The sequence below is a fragment of the Schistocerca nitens genome, chromosome 2 (assembly GCF_023898315.1).
Source record: "Schistocerca nitens isolate TAMUIC-IGC-003100 chromosome 2, iqSchNite1.1, whole genome shotgun sequence".
Classification (NCBI taxonomy): Eukaryota; Metazoa; Arthropoda; class Insecta; order Orthoptera; family Acrididae; genus Schistocerca; species Schistocerca nitens.
The window spans coordinates 981,973,725-981,991,014 of NC_064615.1; positions in this window are offsets into that span (position 1 = coordinate 981,973,725).

Below are 17,290 nucleotides of genomic sequence, written 5' to 3' on the forward strand. Positions count from 1 at the left end.
CCTGATGGTACGACACATAATTTGGAAGAAAAACTAGCTTTTCAGAAAAATACAATTAGTTCTCAGTATCGGTTGTATAGACGTTTGTAGAATTAAATTACAGCCTAAACGCCGGCCGCTGGTGGCCGAGCGGTTCTGGCGCTACAGTTTGGAACCGCGCGACCGCTACGGTCGCAGGTTCGAATCCTGCCTCGGGCATGGATGTGTGTGTTGTCCTTAGGTTAGTTAGGGTTAAGTAGTTCTAAGTTCTAGGGGACTTATGACCTCAGCAGTTGCGTCCCATAGGGCTCAGAGCCATTTTACAGCCTAAACTAAACGGTTTGAGAGAATGCACTACTAACCAAAAAGGACTAACATAAACATTTACCAATTCTGGTTTATATTTCTTCATTGTTCTATGGGCGAGTAACCCGAAACCAATAAAACCAACATAATTACCTACTGTGTTTGCGAGTTCAACCTAAAACGTTTTACACAGTTAAAGTCAAATATTTAACACAGTAACTCATTTGTATAGTAATAAGATGGTTAAAGCTGTTAAATACACGGGAGTTCGATTCTATAAAGAATCGTTGGGGCCAGCGGTGGTGGGAGGTTTATCGTATCCACTAAAGCACCCAAGTACAAATCTGCGCACTATAGTTCCCTTTCATAAAAACAATGCTTGCAGTCAACTATGCACACAAAGTATTTAGTTGGTAAACCAGTTTTAATTGATCTCTCATTTCCAGTAGTACATGAACAATTCTTTATCCAAGTATGCATCAAAATATGTTGCCAGTCATTATAAATGTTCATTACTCGATGGAGAAATAAATCCTTGGAAGAAGCAGGCGACCATTCAAATTTGGCACAATTTTAAGTATAGAAAGGTCCTGATTGCACAGTTCTTTGTTCAGCGTTAAGCATTTAGAAATTTCATCACCAGACTGTACAAGAAAATTCATCATTAGACTGTACAAGAAAAATAACGATGGAAAATATGTACATAAGTGTGCATGTAAGTATTCCAATGTACAGACATTTCAATTAGTACCATACTTACATTAAAATCAAACTTTAGTACAAAGCTCACAAAAGTGGCTCCGAGATAATGGGCATATTATTGTAAATGTTAGTTTCTAGTGCAAAGATATTAAATGTTATTGTTGACAGTCAGTTTCTAAGTGTCCGCAGCTCGTGGTCTTGCGGTAGCGTTCTTGCTTCCCGCGCACGGGGTCCCGCGTTCGATTCCTGGCGGGGTTAGGGATTTTCTCTGCCTCGTGATGACTGGGTGTTGTGTGTCTTTCATCATCATTTCATCTTCATTGACTCGCAAGTAGCCGAAGTGGCGTCAACTAAAAAGGACTTGCAATACGGCGGCCGAACTTCCCCACATGGGGCCTCCCGGCCAACAATGCCATACGATCATTTCATTTCAGTTTCTAAGTGATGTATAAGTGACATTTTGTGAGTATGTCTGCAAGGTGGCCATATACTAAATAATATACTGGTTTAAATTAATAATAGTAAAGAAGTTACTTTGAACGAACACTCTTATAACTGCTCATACAAACAAATTAAGTTTCGTTAGTTACACATGCTATCACTTTATTTAAAAATTGGTTTATGGAATAGTAACACAGGAACTTGTGCTCACGACTAAAACACTGAATGAGCTTCTATCAGAAGTTGAAGCATCTTTAATCGGGTGTAGTACTAATCGTTAAAAGAGGCGGTAATCAAACCACACAGCTACAGAGACAAATAGCTAAAGGAAGTCTACAGTTGTTTGTCGAGACGACACAGTACATGACGAACATCTAGACAATTCCAAGATGGATGAGAACAGAAGGGGAGAGGGGTGGGGGGGGGGGGAATTACAAGAATATCTAAGATAATGGGTAGAAAGGAGTCTGACGGAAAATTTACTAATACACAAGACGAATTCAGCGTACGTGTTATAAACGTTTTATGCAAGAAAGAGTCTGAACTTCACAAGAACAGGGAAGTTAAGGAGGCTGGAATTTTTGGAATGCAGGATTGGCAACAGAATACTGGGATCTCGAAGAAAAGAAGACGGTTAATATAGAAGACGACCGAGCAAAGGGAGAACCTCGGAACCATCAGGGAAAAAAGAAACATGTTCTTCGAACGAATCCGTAGAAAGGACCAAGGGAGTTTGACACACCAGGAAATGGAGTTTCTTGTGAACAAGACAACCAAAACACGTTGGATCCAAAAGGGGAAAACGGATAAGGAAGAAATGAAATACGGAGAAAAAGTCCAGGCTGCCGTAGGTTCTCAGGACAGCATCAGAACCAGGGCAAAATCTTCATGGAGAGAATAGCGAAGAAGGTTGCAATGTCTGAATGTGAAATAATATCAGACAAGGATGACCAGTAGAAGAAACGAAGTTGACTGTAATTGACGTGGTTCTCGGATTGGTTCAAATGGCTCTGAGCACTATGGGACTTAACATCTTAGGACATCAGTCCCCTAGAACTTAGAACTACTTAAAACTAACTAATCTAAGGACATCACACACATCCATGCCCGAGGCAGGATTCGAACCTGCGACCGTAGCAGTCCCGTGGTTCCGGACTGCAGCGCCTAAAACCGCACGGCCACCACGGCCGGCGTTCTCGGATTGTCAAAACGGAAGGAATAATAATAATAAGAAATAGAAGAATACAGAAATTTCGTGCAAGGCCTTGTGTTACACAAGTGGCATCTTTAGAATGAACAGCACAAATGTGTTAATTTCAGCCACAGTCTATATTCTTGGGTTCACAGCATGCTAATATACCGCGTGTGCTGTGGTTATAACAGCTGTAGCTTATTTGTTTATTTGCACAACTGTTATTAATAAATTTTGTGTTTCTGGTGATTGCTCAGTGGTGTAATTTGTTCTTACAGGCGCCGCAGTTTAACAAATGAAAGTCAGCAAGAGGCTATCTGAGGCGTTTTGGTTGATTCCTGGAACGACAACACCTGAAGTTTCTCTTAGTATGGGCGAAGGGCCTCCATGTTCCAGTTATTGGTTGCTGGTCTACGCCAGATATCGGGGCCGTGATTCTGTAGAGCTTCGGAGAGCAGTTTGACGTTGCGCTCCGGGAAATTAACTGCATTAAACTCGGCCTCCGGTTAATTAGTTGCAGCAAAACCACGGCTGTCCTGGCAAAACGCGGTTGCCACGGGAGAGTCACGCGGAACAGCCAACCCGAAGAAAAACTACACTGCGTCACGGTACGAGCACATGGCTGTTTCCGCACAACAGCGTACACTAGGATATCACTTCTGTTATTTGGGTGGTGGAATATCGTAATTACAAAACGGACCGCTGTTGTTCCATTAAAATAACGCTGTGATCAGCAATGGAGTACGTCGAACGTTGTAGTACAAAGTCACGCAATCGCTACTGTGATATGGACACCATGTACATTTCCTCCTTTGCTTGTTCTTCACTTGAAGCGTTAGGTTTTTACCTGTTACGGTACCCATCTCTTCCCTGCCCCTTGTCGACTTCTTCTTTCTACCGGATTATAATTTCTGACATCGTAGTCTTCCACTGTTTATTCTGTCGAGATGTTTATTCAATATTTGCTGTTCACTTCTGTCTTGCTTCTTATTTTAAATTGTTTAGTTCCTTCCTAGTGCCGCTGTTTCTTAATCTGTCTGTTCTGGTTCTGCCTATCACAGCCCTAATAAATCTCATTTCAGTTGCTTGGATCGTACTTTCTTATCGTTCGTAAGTGGCCGACGAGTCACTTTCGTAGAGTAATGTGAAGAAGCCCATTACTTAATAAAACTCCGCGTTATTTTTTGTATCTTGTTCCCAAAAAACCTGTTTATGGTTCAAATGGCTCTGAGCACTATGGGACTTAACTTCTCAGGTCATCAGTCCCCTACAACTTAGAACTACTTAAACCTAACTAACCTAAGTACATCACAAACATCCATGCCCGAGGCAGGATTCGAACGGTCGCGCGGTTCCAGACTGTAGCGCCTAGAACCGCTCGGCCACTCCGGCCGGCTGTTTATGGTTTCACCTATGTTCCAAAGTTCGTTAATTACTTGTCTATGTTTTGTCACTCTCGTGTGCGAGATCACAATCCAGATAACTAAACCGAGCGATGTAAATCAGTGGCTAGCTCACTGGACTTGCATTCGGGAGGACGACGGTTCAAACCCGCGTCCGGCCATCCTGATTTAGGTTTTCCGTGGTTTCCCTGAATCGCTTCAGGCAAATGCCCGGATGGTTCCTTCGAAAGGGCACGGCTGACTTTCTTCCCATCTTTTCCTAATCTGATGGGACCGATGACCTCGCTGTTTGGTCCCATAGTCCAAATCAGCTAACCAGATAACTAAAATGGGTGACTTGTTCTAAGACTGTATTAACCACCACTTTGTTCTTATGGGATTCCGACCTATGAAAGCCAATATTTTAGTTATCTTTGTGGTCTTAGGATATTTTTCTGGGAAGATAAACTCTTTTTTAAAGATCATTCTTTTTCTCCATGAACTTTATCCGTTATTGCGGAATATCTCAGACATTAGTTGCATTACGTATGAAGATATTACTGGTGACGCATGAAAATTTGTGCGACACCGGGACTCGAACCCGGATTTTCTGCTTGAAACGAGCAGTCGCGTTAAATAATTTCAGTTATCCAAGCACGCTTCCAGCACAGACCCATATACTTCCACATGCCATATTATCTACGAGCCCCAAGTTCGTAACTTTACTTGGATTCCCGCCTCGATGGGCAAATGGTTCAAATGGCTCTGAGCACTATGGGACTTAACTGCTGAGGTCATTAGTCCCCTAGAACTTAGAACTAGTTAAACCTAACGAACCTAAGGACATCACATCAGGATTCGAACCTGCGACCGTAGCGGTCTCGCGGCTCCAAACTGCAGCGCCAGAACCGCGCGGCCACTTCGGCCGGCGCCTCGATGGGCAAAATGACCAGTGTAATACAGTTTTTGAATACATATGTCTCCTTGAAACTCTGTGGCGGGAATCAAAGTAAAGTTGCAAGGAAGGTGTCGCAGACAGAATGATATATGGAAGTTTGAACTTCGTGTAACTGAAGTGATTAAGCGACTGCTTACGACAAGTGGGAAATATGGGTTCGAGTTCTGGTTAAGCACAAATTTTCGTGTCTCCAATAGGTAATATCTTCACACCTGATGCAGCTAATGTCAGAAATAGATTTGTTTTTGGAGGCGATCTACCATGAGCGAAACACAAATTTATCTTTCTTTTATTTCCCAGACATGTTCCGCTGAAGTTTCAGTATCATCATTAAGAAGACAGTAAAATCCCACAGATGATGCTGAAACTTCAGCGAAACACATCTGTGAAATAAAAGAAAAGATAAAAACTGTGCTTTGCCCAAGGCGGATGAACTCCAAAAACACATCTATTTGTACGCAAACACGGACAGAAGAGCTTCAGCTTCAAGAGGATAGTGTCAGAAATATTCTACAATGGTGAATAAATTTTATAAATGTAGTACAGCTGCAAAATCGTTACTAGTGTCTGTTTCTTCAGTCATTGTTAAAAATAAGTAATTTCTTTCTGTGTTAAAACTGTGATATCGCCTACATATAAAATACAATTCAGAGTAGTATCTTTGTATTCTAATACCTACATTAAACGTTGTTTTTCATTTATGCAGGCAAACAGTCCTAATAAATATAGCTCCGGAAAACAGTAGCTCCACCCACACGACGAATGAACAAGTGTAATCGTGCCAATGTTAGAAAACTGTTAATGTCTAAGGCTACGTTTGTTTCGAAGCACCATAATAGAGGCATAAGTTATAAATTGCCCTCATTTGATTTTGTCATCGTATAGGGTACGTAACTACTGGTGAAGAGCGCTTGGACAATAAATGGTCGAAAGCAATGTCGTATGCAGATGTTGTGAAATGGTTCCAACAATTTGACCCAGGGTCGCACAGATGTGGGTGATCCTGACAGAGAAATGCAAAACGTGCACCATGCGATTTCCATCTTTTCGGCAATCAGAAAGAACATCTTCGGGGAAAGAGATTTTCAACGATGGTCAAATTCATACAACGGTTTTCGAAAGGCTCCATGACCAACGAGAGCCGCGCGGGATTAGCCGAGCGGTCAGGGGCGCTGTAGTCATGGACTGTGCGACTGGTCCAGGCGGAGGTTCGAGTCCTCCCTCGGGCATGGGTGTGTGTGTTTGTCCTTAGCTTAATGTAGGTTAAGTAGTGTGTAAGCTTAGGGACTGGTGACCTCAGCAGTTACGTCCCATAAGATTTCACACCCATTTGAACATTTTTTTGACCAACGAGCGGATTTCTCTCGTTGGGGAATCGAGGGATTGCTAGAACGTTTCGATCGTTGTCTGCAGAGACTTGGTGACAATGTTGAGAAACAGTGTCATGTATCTGCGTCATTTCGAAATCTAGTGCCGCTTACAATAGAAGCTGTTTGGCCTGCCATAAGAATTTGTAACTTACTTTTTAAAGTCCCTTCGTAGACCCTTGTGTGACACGTCCATTGGTGGTGAAAATAGCCGCCAGCTCTGTATATCTTCTGTGATTTTTGTGTTTTCGTATAGAGTTATTAAGGTGTTCATCAAATTAAGGGCGTATCATCCTTTCTTAATTACCCTCCACACTTTTTCTCTGTTAATTTTACCAAAACGTTTGCTGTGGGGTTAACAGTGAAAGACAGAAAAAATACAATCGATGTGACACGGGGCATCTCAGGTATTCGGTAAAACGGACTAGCAGATTGCCTCGCGAAAGGTAACGCCAAGGAAATGAAACCGCAACTTACAAAGCTTGCATCTCCCCAGTTTTCCACACATTTCAAGAAAAGAGGCGTGTCAGCAATGGGAACAAGAATGGAAGAAGCAACATGCCACCAAATCGTAGAAAAACTGGAAGAATTTTTCTGGAGACATGTGCCATCAATTATCCGAACAAGCTTGGGTCATGCGTGTAACCCGAAACGCAGACCTGTACCATATCATAATAGGATATAATGTGCTCTGCACTAAAATAAACTGAATCTAAGGAAAATGCGATTTCCCAGATATCAAACACAAAAAATTTAAATTGTTCTCGGGTATTCAGCCGAGGACTAAACACCCGAGGAAAATATAAATTATATATTCGCGGGACAACCTCCTAATGTTTCAGAAGATTATCGAAATAAATTATGTAACCCTGCAAGATGCCGACATAAACTTCTGATTCGTGAAGTATGGTAATTAATGACTTTATACGAGGCCTGTTCAGAAAGTAAGCTCCGATTGATTGCCAAATTGAAACCACAGTGAACATCAGAAATGTTTTACTTGTAACAATTAGCTACACCTTTCAGCTACTTCTCTACGTAGTCGCCGTTCTGACTTAGGCTTTTGTCATAGCGTTGTACCAACTTTTCAATAGCCTCATCATAGAAGGCAGCCGCCAGTGCTTTCCGCCAATTCTCCACGCTGGCCTACACCTCGTTGTCTGTGTCAAAATGTTGTCTTCAAAGACAGCGGTTCATGTGACCAGAGATGAAACTCAGGAGGAGACAATTGCGGACTGTATTGTGGGTAATCTAACATTTCCATTTGAAAACGATGCAGGAGCATCTTCATTGCCCCTGCAGAATGCGGCTGAGAATTGTCTTGAAGAAGAAACAGCACGACAGTTATGTAATGTTAGCTGCATAGCTTCAGGCGAAATTTCTCACCAGGCCCTCGTACTTGGCGGCAGACACTATTTTCTAGACATCTTTACGCACTCACTGCGAGCTCAGAAATGAGAAGAGCGACGTGATGCTAACTGGGGTTATACTAGAGACACTACCCAACACATCTGTGCAAAGCTTTATCGGATTTTCATAGTCGTTTCCATTTCGCGACCGATCGGAGCTTACTTTCTGAACGCCCCTCGTATATGTGTCAAATCCTTTTATACTGTAGATTACACTGTCTCAACTAACCTTAAAAAGAAGCACTGTTGACGATCACATATGATTGTGTTGGAATTTGACAAGCACGTGATTATCTTTGCGACCTACATTTTGTTGGTTTGTTCTCCATCGTTCTAGTTTTAAAAACGTTTCCTTAAAAAATCCAAAAAAATTACTAGCTGGGAATAATTTGATTTTTACTTCTAAATGAACATGTAAAGTCAAAATGTAAACGTCAATTTGCAGTTCTGAACGGCTATAATCCTTTTAGCGAAAACCCAATTAAAATTGTTACGTATTTGCGTCAGCAGACAACACTACCACTGCAACTGTCAGTAATTCCGTTACTGTAACTGTTTCTCTCATTCGATGGAAACATTAACATCTTCAAACTTATCACATCGAAACTAATGACTTGCGGCAAAAAAGATGATTTTTTAAATTTATGAGCACCCTTAAACAAGATAATTATTGTATTGAAATAAATTAAAGAACGTTCGGTATACAGTAAAGTGTACTAGCAACGTGAAGTAACTACCCCCTAAGCTGTCTATCTAGAAATAAATAAAAAATGGATTACGTAATTCAAAATAACAAAAATGTTTTAAAGTAACTCTTACGAATAATGGTATAGCGGACAGCATATGGAGCTGACGAACATGTTAACATGGAAAATACTGCACGCAGTGAAATCGGATTACCAAAACGGAATCTGCAGTTATGCAAATGGGTTATTTAAAAATTTGATTCATGTGGTAAAAATTAAATAAGTTCTGGGATTATTTCAGAAATGTAGCATGACGAGTGAAACGTAACGAAGCTAATTGTGTTAAGACATATTTCACATGGAATGCAGTTAAGTGATTCATCTGCCAAATAATCCATTTGTTTCCGTGGCGTTTCGCACTTTCATTAATCGTAGTTGCTCAATACTTATATTTATTACACTTACTCTCAACTTAGTTCTGGATACTATGGCAGGGTACTGTATTCTCCGTTCATTTTTCTTTGAAGAATTTTTAAAAGATAGCATCATTTAATTATTTGAGATTCTAGCCAATCTTTGGGCTGCTAGCGACTTATCCAGTAGCTGGTCCAAACTTGTTTGAAATGGTTGTATTTTTATTAGCAGCATTGTCGGGACACTACACACATCAATGCAATATTACTTTAAGTATTACTTTTTAGTTTAATGAAATTTTGTACAGGGTGTCTCAAATCTTTTGGGTCAAACTGAAACAGGTGACAGTGAGTCAACAACCGATTATATTGAGATAGGCAACCAGTGTTCGGAAATACATATTTATTGTGTTAAGGACACACACAGCGTACACCGCCCAACAACAACATAGCTCATAGTAACTGTTCAAAGTGACGACCACAAGTCTCAATGCATGCATGGTAACGGCGCATGAAGTTCTGCCGCTCTCTCTCAGAGATTACTGTCGACTGTTGCACCAGGAGACAGGCATCTTGGGCCCTTGCAAGTACGTCTTCATCAGCTTCTACGGGGCTTTCGGCCACCAACGACTTGACGTAATCCCACAGGTGTGAGATCCGGCGATCGCATTGGCAATAGGGCATGATCCCCCTTCCAGTCCAACGACGAGTTTACGTGTTGTTCATGTGCCCGACGACATTATGATCGAGGTGGGCTAGTGCATCGCCGTGCTGAAATCACGTGCTTTCGTGGACAACAACAGGTACAGTCTCCAATACCTGTGGCAGCACCTGTCACAGGAACATCAGGTAACGTGGACCAATCAAACGGGGAGGCAACAAATAAGGTCCTGTTAGTTCACCTTGAACAATGTTGTCGATATGTATCGTATACAACAGACACCCGGGATCTTTGAGCCAGTGCGGCGAAACTGTATGCGTCTTTGCAGTACATGCATTAAGACTGGATGTTGTCGCTTTGAACAGTTACTACGAGCTACACTGATTTTGTGCTTTGTACGCTGTGTATGTCCATAACACAATAAATATGCATTTCCAATCATTGGTTTCCTATAGCGTTATAATCAGTTGTGGACTCATCGTCACCTGCTTCAGTTTGATCCAAAAGGTTTGAGGCACCCTGTGTAGTGGCACAAAATTGTGTTAGCGTTCCAATAATAATAACAGCAACAACAATAACAATAATAGCACTAATAATTATTAATTATACAGGCCATAGAAATTACTGAAAAATATTTATTCTATCCATCAGATCTGCTGAATATAACGATGACAAAATTATCGAACGGGACGAAGAGATTCTCGGGATATTTTACTGTGAAGATGAAAGTGATTCTGAAGAAAGAGTATGGAATCAGTGAAATAGACGAAGTTGAGTGCAGTAACAGTGATCATGCTGAAGAGGATGTGATAATCGATGATGTAATGGTATTCTGGGAGAAGAAACTAAAGTTTTACCCCTAGAAAACACCTCGAAAGAGAATACTGCTAGAGCAGGACTTGTTGCGACTGTCCCGATAAGAACGACAGAAAGAAAATGATTAACAGTGAAAAATATAACAGATTTATTTGCACCAAACATAAAGTGTCTTTATGTACAGATTGTATGTAAATTATCTCGTGAAAATTGATTTCACTAATCATTGGACTGTTAATGATAATTTCATACCAGTACAACATGTATTTCCACCATCAGAATAATGATTTTAATTGGGCTATTTCGATAATTGTGGGATACGATTTCCTACTATTCACGGGTAGTGGACAAAGGTAAAGTGCTGCAGGGCTAGTGCTGTTTCTTCATTTTTCTGGGATGTTTTACGGTATTAATCAAACTCGTATCCACATCTCTCTGTCTGTCTGGGACACACGAGCGGTGAGAGACTTCACATAAGCCGAGTTGACACGACTGTTCTGAAGCGATGACAGCAAAATGGCTACGCTACAAGTAGGTGGTAGGAGTGTTCAACTGGCCCTGACGAATTGACGTATGGTAACAAGTCATATCTGCACAGAGATTATAGGCAGAGTGTCACTAACAAGGGAACCTCCCCATCGCACCCCCCTCAGATTTAGTTATACGTTGGCACAGTGGATAGGCCTTGAAAAACTGAACACAGATCAATCGAGAAAACAGGAAGAAGTTGTATGGAACTATGAAAAAATAAGCAAAATATACAAACTGAGTAGTCAATGTGCAAGATAGGCAACATCAAGGACAATGTCAGCTCACGACCGCAGTGGTCCCGTGGTTAGCGTGAGCAGCTGTGGAACGAGAGGTCCTTGGTTCAATTATTCCCTCAAGTGAAAATTTTAATTTTTTATTTTCAGTTTATGTGACAAAACTCTTATGTTTTCATCACTTTTTTGGGAATGATTATCACATCCACAAGAAAACCTAAATCGAGCAAGGTAGAAGAATCTTTTTACCCATTCGCCACGCGTACAAGTTAGGTGGGTCGACAACATATTCCTGTCATGTGACGCACATGCCATCACCAGTGTCGTATAGAAAATATCAGACGTGTTTTCCCGTGGAGGAATCAGTTGACCTATGACCTTGCGATCAAATGTTTTCGGTTTCCATTGGAAAGGCACGTCCTTTCATCTACTAATCGCACGGTTTTGCGGTGCGGTCGCAAAAGACAGACACTAAACTTATTGCAGTGAACAGAGACGTCAATGAACGAACGGACAGATCATAACTTTGCGAAAATAAAGAAAGTAAAATTTTGAGTTGCGGGAAGACTTGAACCAAGGACCTCTCGTTCTGTAGCTACTCACGCTAACCACGGGACCACGGCGCTCCCGGGCTCAAACTGTCCTTGATGTTGCCTATCTTGCGCATGGACTACTCAGTTTGTATATTTTACTAATTTTTTTCACGGTTCCACACAACTTCTTCCTGTTTTCTCGATTGATCTGTGTTCAGTTTTTCAAGGCCTATCCACTGTGCCAACGTATAACTAAATCTGAGGGGGGTGCGATGGGGAGTTTCCCTTGTAAGAACATTCAGGAACAGATGTCTGGGCCGGCCGGTGTGGCTGAGCGGTTCTAGGCGCTTCAGTCTGGAACCGCGCGACCGCTACGGTCGCAGGTTCGAATCCTGCCTCGGGCATGGATGTGTGTGATGTCCTTAGGTTAGTTAGGATTAAGTAGTTCCAAGTTCTAGGGGACTGATGACCTCAGAAGTTGAGTCCCATAGTGCTCAGAGCCATTTGAACCATTTGAACAGATGACTGGAAGCAGGGTTGAGGTATCGAGCTATCCTGTGTCTTTTACCGCTGACACAATATCACAGACAACAGAGACTTACATGGCGCAGAGGCACAGTGAACTAGTATCCTGAATGCCACTCTCTGCCATTCATCGATGAGTCTCGCTTCTGTTTATGGCAGACACATCGACGCTAACATGGTCGTAAATGATCTGGTGAAAGGTCAGAGGAAGCAGCGAGTCACACGGACACTTACTTATGGAATCATGATGTAAAGAGGTACTGGATATGACAATAGGAATATTTCGAATATTAATGAAGGGAAGCTAAATGGTCGAGAGTGATGGTAAACCCTGCTGTCATATTCTTCATCAGCAGGGTAGCAAATGACATAAAACAGCAAGATAAAGCAAGACCCTACATTGCTGTTTCCACAACAAACGCTCCTTTATTTGGCTGCCCATTCCCGTGATATGTCACTCAGAGCCATTCTGGGATATGATGGGGAGGCGTCTACCTTAACGCCACTCTTAGCCAGCATTCTTCATGAACTGATGCAGCGTGTGTTTCAGGTAAGTCAAGGAATTCTTGAAGATATCATTCGAGTGTTGTTTCCTTCTATGCTGCAATGAATACGAGAGAGTGTTCCTGCCTATGAGGGGTTCAAACTTCTTACTGATGTTGGTGATGGTCATCAGTTACACACAGAATTGTAGATTAATGATTTACTGTATTAACCAATAAGAGGTGAACATCTCCGCAGAGTGAGATCGGATTGGCTGTCAGTCAGGGTAAATCTATCGAGGACGACTAGCCGATTAGGAAAGAATAATCGAGAACGAGAGAAGAGGCGGCGGGCTAATGTCTGTAGAGACGTCTGTGCCACCTTACGGTGTGTGGAGCAGGGTATTCCGTATACCACTGGCACTCCCGGGAGTGTGTGTGTGGTAAACGGGGGGGGGGGGGGGGGTAGGGGGGAGAGGTGGAGGGGGGAGGGAGGGGAGAGATTTTCTGTTCCAGTGGTGCACAGGAAGAACTGTTGTTGGTAAGCTCCCGTGCAAGCCCATATCTCTCTTATCTTGCCTTATACTATTTTCGCAGAATTTACATAGGAGCAAGCTATATAGAGTGGTACAGAATCCCTACCGCATACACTACTGGCCATTAAAATTGCCACGCCACGAAGATGACGTGCTACAGACGCGAAATTTAACCGACAGGAAGAAGATGCTGTGATATGCAAATGATTAGCTTTTCAGAGCATTCACACAAGGTTGTAGCCTATCGCGATTGCGGTTTATCGTATCGCGACTTTGCTGCTCGCGTTGGTCGATATCCAATGAGTGTTAGCAGAATATGGAATCGGTGGGTCCAGGAGCAGTCTAGATGACAGGCATCTTATCAGCATGGGTGTAACGGATCGTGCAGCCACGTCTCGATCCCTGAGTCAACAGATGGGGACGTTTGCAAGACAACAACCATCTGCACGAACAGTTCGACGACGTTTGCAGCAGCATGGACTATCAGCTCGGAGACCATGGCTGCGGTTACCCTTGATGCTGCATCACAGACAGGAGCGCCTGCGATGGTGTACTCAACGACGAACCTGGCTGCACCAATGGCAAAACGTCATTTTTTCGGATGAATCCAGGTTCTGTTTACAGCATCATGATGGTCGCATCCGTGTTTGGCGACATCGCGGTGAACGCACATTGGAAGCGTGTATTCGTCATCGCCATACCTGGCGGATCACCCGGCGTGATGGTATGGGGTGCCATTGGTTACATGTCTCGGTCACCTCTTGTTCGCACTGACGGCACTTTGAACAATGGACGTTATATTTCAGATGTGTTACGACCCGTGGCTCTACCGTTCATTCGATTCCTGCGAAACCCTATATTTCAGCAGGATAATGCACGACCGCATCTTGCGGGTCCTGTAGGGGCCTTTCAGGATATTGAAAATGTTAGACTGCTGCCCTGGCCAGCACATTCTCCAGATCTCTCACCAATTGAAAACGTCTGTTCAATGGTGGCCGAGAAACTGGCTCGTCACAATACGCCAGTCGCTACTCTTGATGAACTGTGGTATCGTGTTGAAGTTGCATGGGCAGCTGTACCTGTACACGCCATCCAAGCTCTGTTTGATTCAATGCCCAAGCGAATCAAGACCGTTATTACGGCCAGAGGTGGTTGTTATGGGTACTGATTTCTCAGGATCTATGCACCCAAATTGCGTGAAAATGTAATCATATGTCAGTTCTAGTATAATATATTTGTGTAATGAATACCCGTTTATCATCTGCATTTCTTCTTGGTGTAGCAATTTTAATGGCCAGTAGTGTATCTGTTTTATCGATATGTATTAACAGAACATTAAAACTCGAACAGTAACGAGTACTCAAGTAGCGCCTGAGCAGCGCTGCTGCATGGCGATAACAATAAGCGAGGGTCACAGCGGTGATGACGCTGCTGGAGTACTCGTCATTCTTCGTATTTTACTGTCCTCGTTAATACATATCGATGAGACAGATATCGCACTAGACTGGTTTTGGACCACTCTGTCGAATGGACACGTAAAACTCCGCTTTAAACTGTTTGTAATGGGAAACAGGCCGGCGCTTTCCGTCGGCACTGGTGTTGCATGAAAGACGCGATGAGCAGTATTTATTTGGGCTGAATACAGGTAAACAGTGAAAAAACGAAATTGAAAATAACTGGCGAAAGACCAGAGAAAATGCGCCTGAAGGCTCTTTGGAGGGACACACTGTGTATTCCATCTGGTGGCAAAATGCTAGACTACAAAGATGCAAATTGTCAGTTTTGGGTAGCCAAAGGATGACAAAGAGCAACAGTGCATGAGGACTGCTAATGGTCGTACAATGGCCACTCGACGTCGGAACTGAGATGAACATCGCCAGTAATGGGTTAATAACCAACGCGGCAGCAGGCGGCGGCGAAGGAAGTTACTACTGAGGTGGCGTCGGGTCGGATTTCGCAGTAGAGGAGACGGGAGTAGCGTTCGGGTTTGGTATCGAATGTCAGAACCGTGGCAGCGGCGTCTTCATCAGCTAGTGCCGCGCTCCGCGCAGCCCGACGGGTAATTAAATCAGCTGTGGCACCGCTGCCCGGGCGCAGTGGGGTGAGGACTGAGGCGCGGGCGTGGGTGGGCGTGGAGAGGGGGTGGGGTTGGACGGGGTTCCGCTCAGCCGCTGGAGGGTTGCTGGCGCGCGCTTCCGCGTCTCGCGTCATCCATCAGCGACACGTCACGGGATGAGGGCGGCGCGGCGTGGGTGGCGAGCGGGCAGCCTAGTGATCAGTTCAGAGCACAGACAGATAGCGACCGCTCATCAAGCTCTCTCTGCCCTGTGCAGATCTGAGGCAAGCATCTAACAAGGAGACAACACAGCAAAGGGATTTTTGTAATTTTTTTATATTTAAGCATGTGGATGAAGATGAAGATGACGAAGAAATTGAAGAAATGTATGATGAGATAAAAGAAATTACTCAGACAGTGAAGGGAGACGAAAATTTAATAGTCATGGGTGACTGGAATTCAATAGTAGGAAAAGGAAGAGAACGAAATGTAGTAGGTGAATATGGATTGGGGTTAAGAAATGAAAGAGGAAATCGCCTGGTGGAATTTTGCACAGAGCCCAACTTAATCAACTTGGTTCAAGAATCATAAAAGAAGGTTGTATACATGGAAGAAGCCTGGAGATACTGACAGGTTTCAGATAGATTATACAATGGTAAGACAGAGATTTAGGAACCAAGTTTTAAACTGTAAGACATTTCCAGGGGCAGATGTGGACTCTGACCACAATCTATTGGTTATGAACTGTAGATTAAAACTGAAGAAACTGCAAAAAGGTGGGAATCTAAGGAGATGGGACCTGGATAAACTGACTAAACCAGAGGTTGTACAGAGTTTCAGGGAGAGCATAGGGGAACAATTGGCAGGAATAGGGGAAAGAAATACAGTAGAAGAAGAATGGGTAGCTCTGAGGGATGAAGTAGTGAAGGCAGCAGAGGATCAAGTAGGTAAAAAGACGAGGGCTAGTAGAAATCCTTGGATAACAGAAGAAATATTGATTTTAATTGATGAAAGGAGAAAATATAAAAACGCAGTAAATGAAGCAGGTAAAAGGGAATACAAACGTCTCAAAAATGAGATCGACAGAAAGTGCAAAATCGCTAAGCAGGGATGGCTAGAGGACAAATGTAAGGATGCAGAGGCTCATCTCACTAGGGGTAAGATAGATACTGCCTACAGGGAAATTAAAGAGACCTTTGGAGAAAGGAGAACCACTTGTATGAATATCAAGAGCTTTGATGGAAACCCAGTTCTAAGCAAAAGGCAGAAAGGTGGAAGGAGTATATAGAGGGTCTATACAAGGGCGATGTGCTTGAGGACAATATTATGGAAATGGAAGAGGATGTAGATGAAGATGAAAAACAAGGCCCCGGGAGTAGACAACTTTCCAGTGGAGCTACTGAGCCGGCCGCGGTGGTCTAGCGGTTCTGGCGCTGCAGTCCGGAACCGCGGGACTGCTACGGTCGCAGGTTCGAATCCTGCCTCGGGCATGGGTGTGTGTGATGTCCTTAGGTTAGTTACGTTTAAGTAATTCTAAGTTCTAGGGGACTTATGACCTAAGATGTTGAGTCCCATAGCGCTCGGAGCCATTTGAACCATTTGGAGCTACTGACGGCCTTGGGAGAGCCAGTCCTGACAAAACTCTACCATCTGGTGAGCAAGATGTACGAGGCAGGCGAAATACACTCAGACTTGAAGAAGAATATAATAATTCTAACCCCCAAAGAAAGCAGGTGTTGACAGATGTGAAAATTACCGAACTATCAGTTTAGTAAGACACAGCTGCAAGATACTAACGCGAATTCTTTACAGACGAATGGAAAAGCTGGTAGAAGCTGACCTCGGGGGAGATCAGTTTGGATTCCGTAGGAATGTTGGAACACATGAGGCAATACCGACACTACGACTTATCTTAGAAGACAGATTACGAAAAGGCAAACGTACGTTTCTAGCATTTGTAGAATTAGCTTTTGACAATGTTGACTGGAATACCTTCTTTCAAATTCTAAAGGTGGCAGGGGTAAAATAAAGGGAGCGAAAGGCTATTTACAATTTGTACAGAAACCAGATGGCAGTTATAAG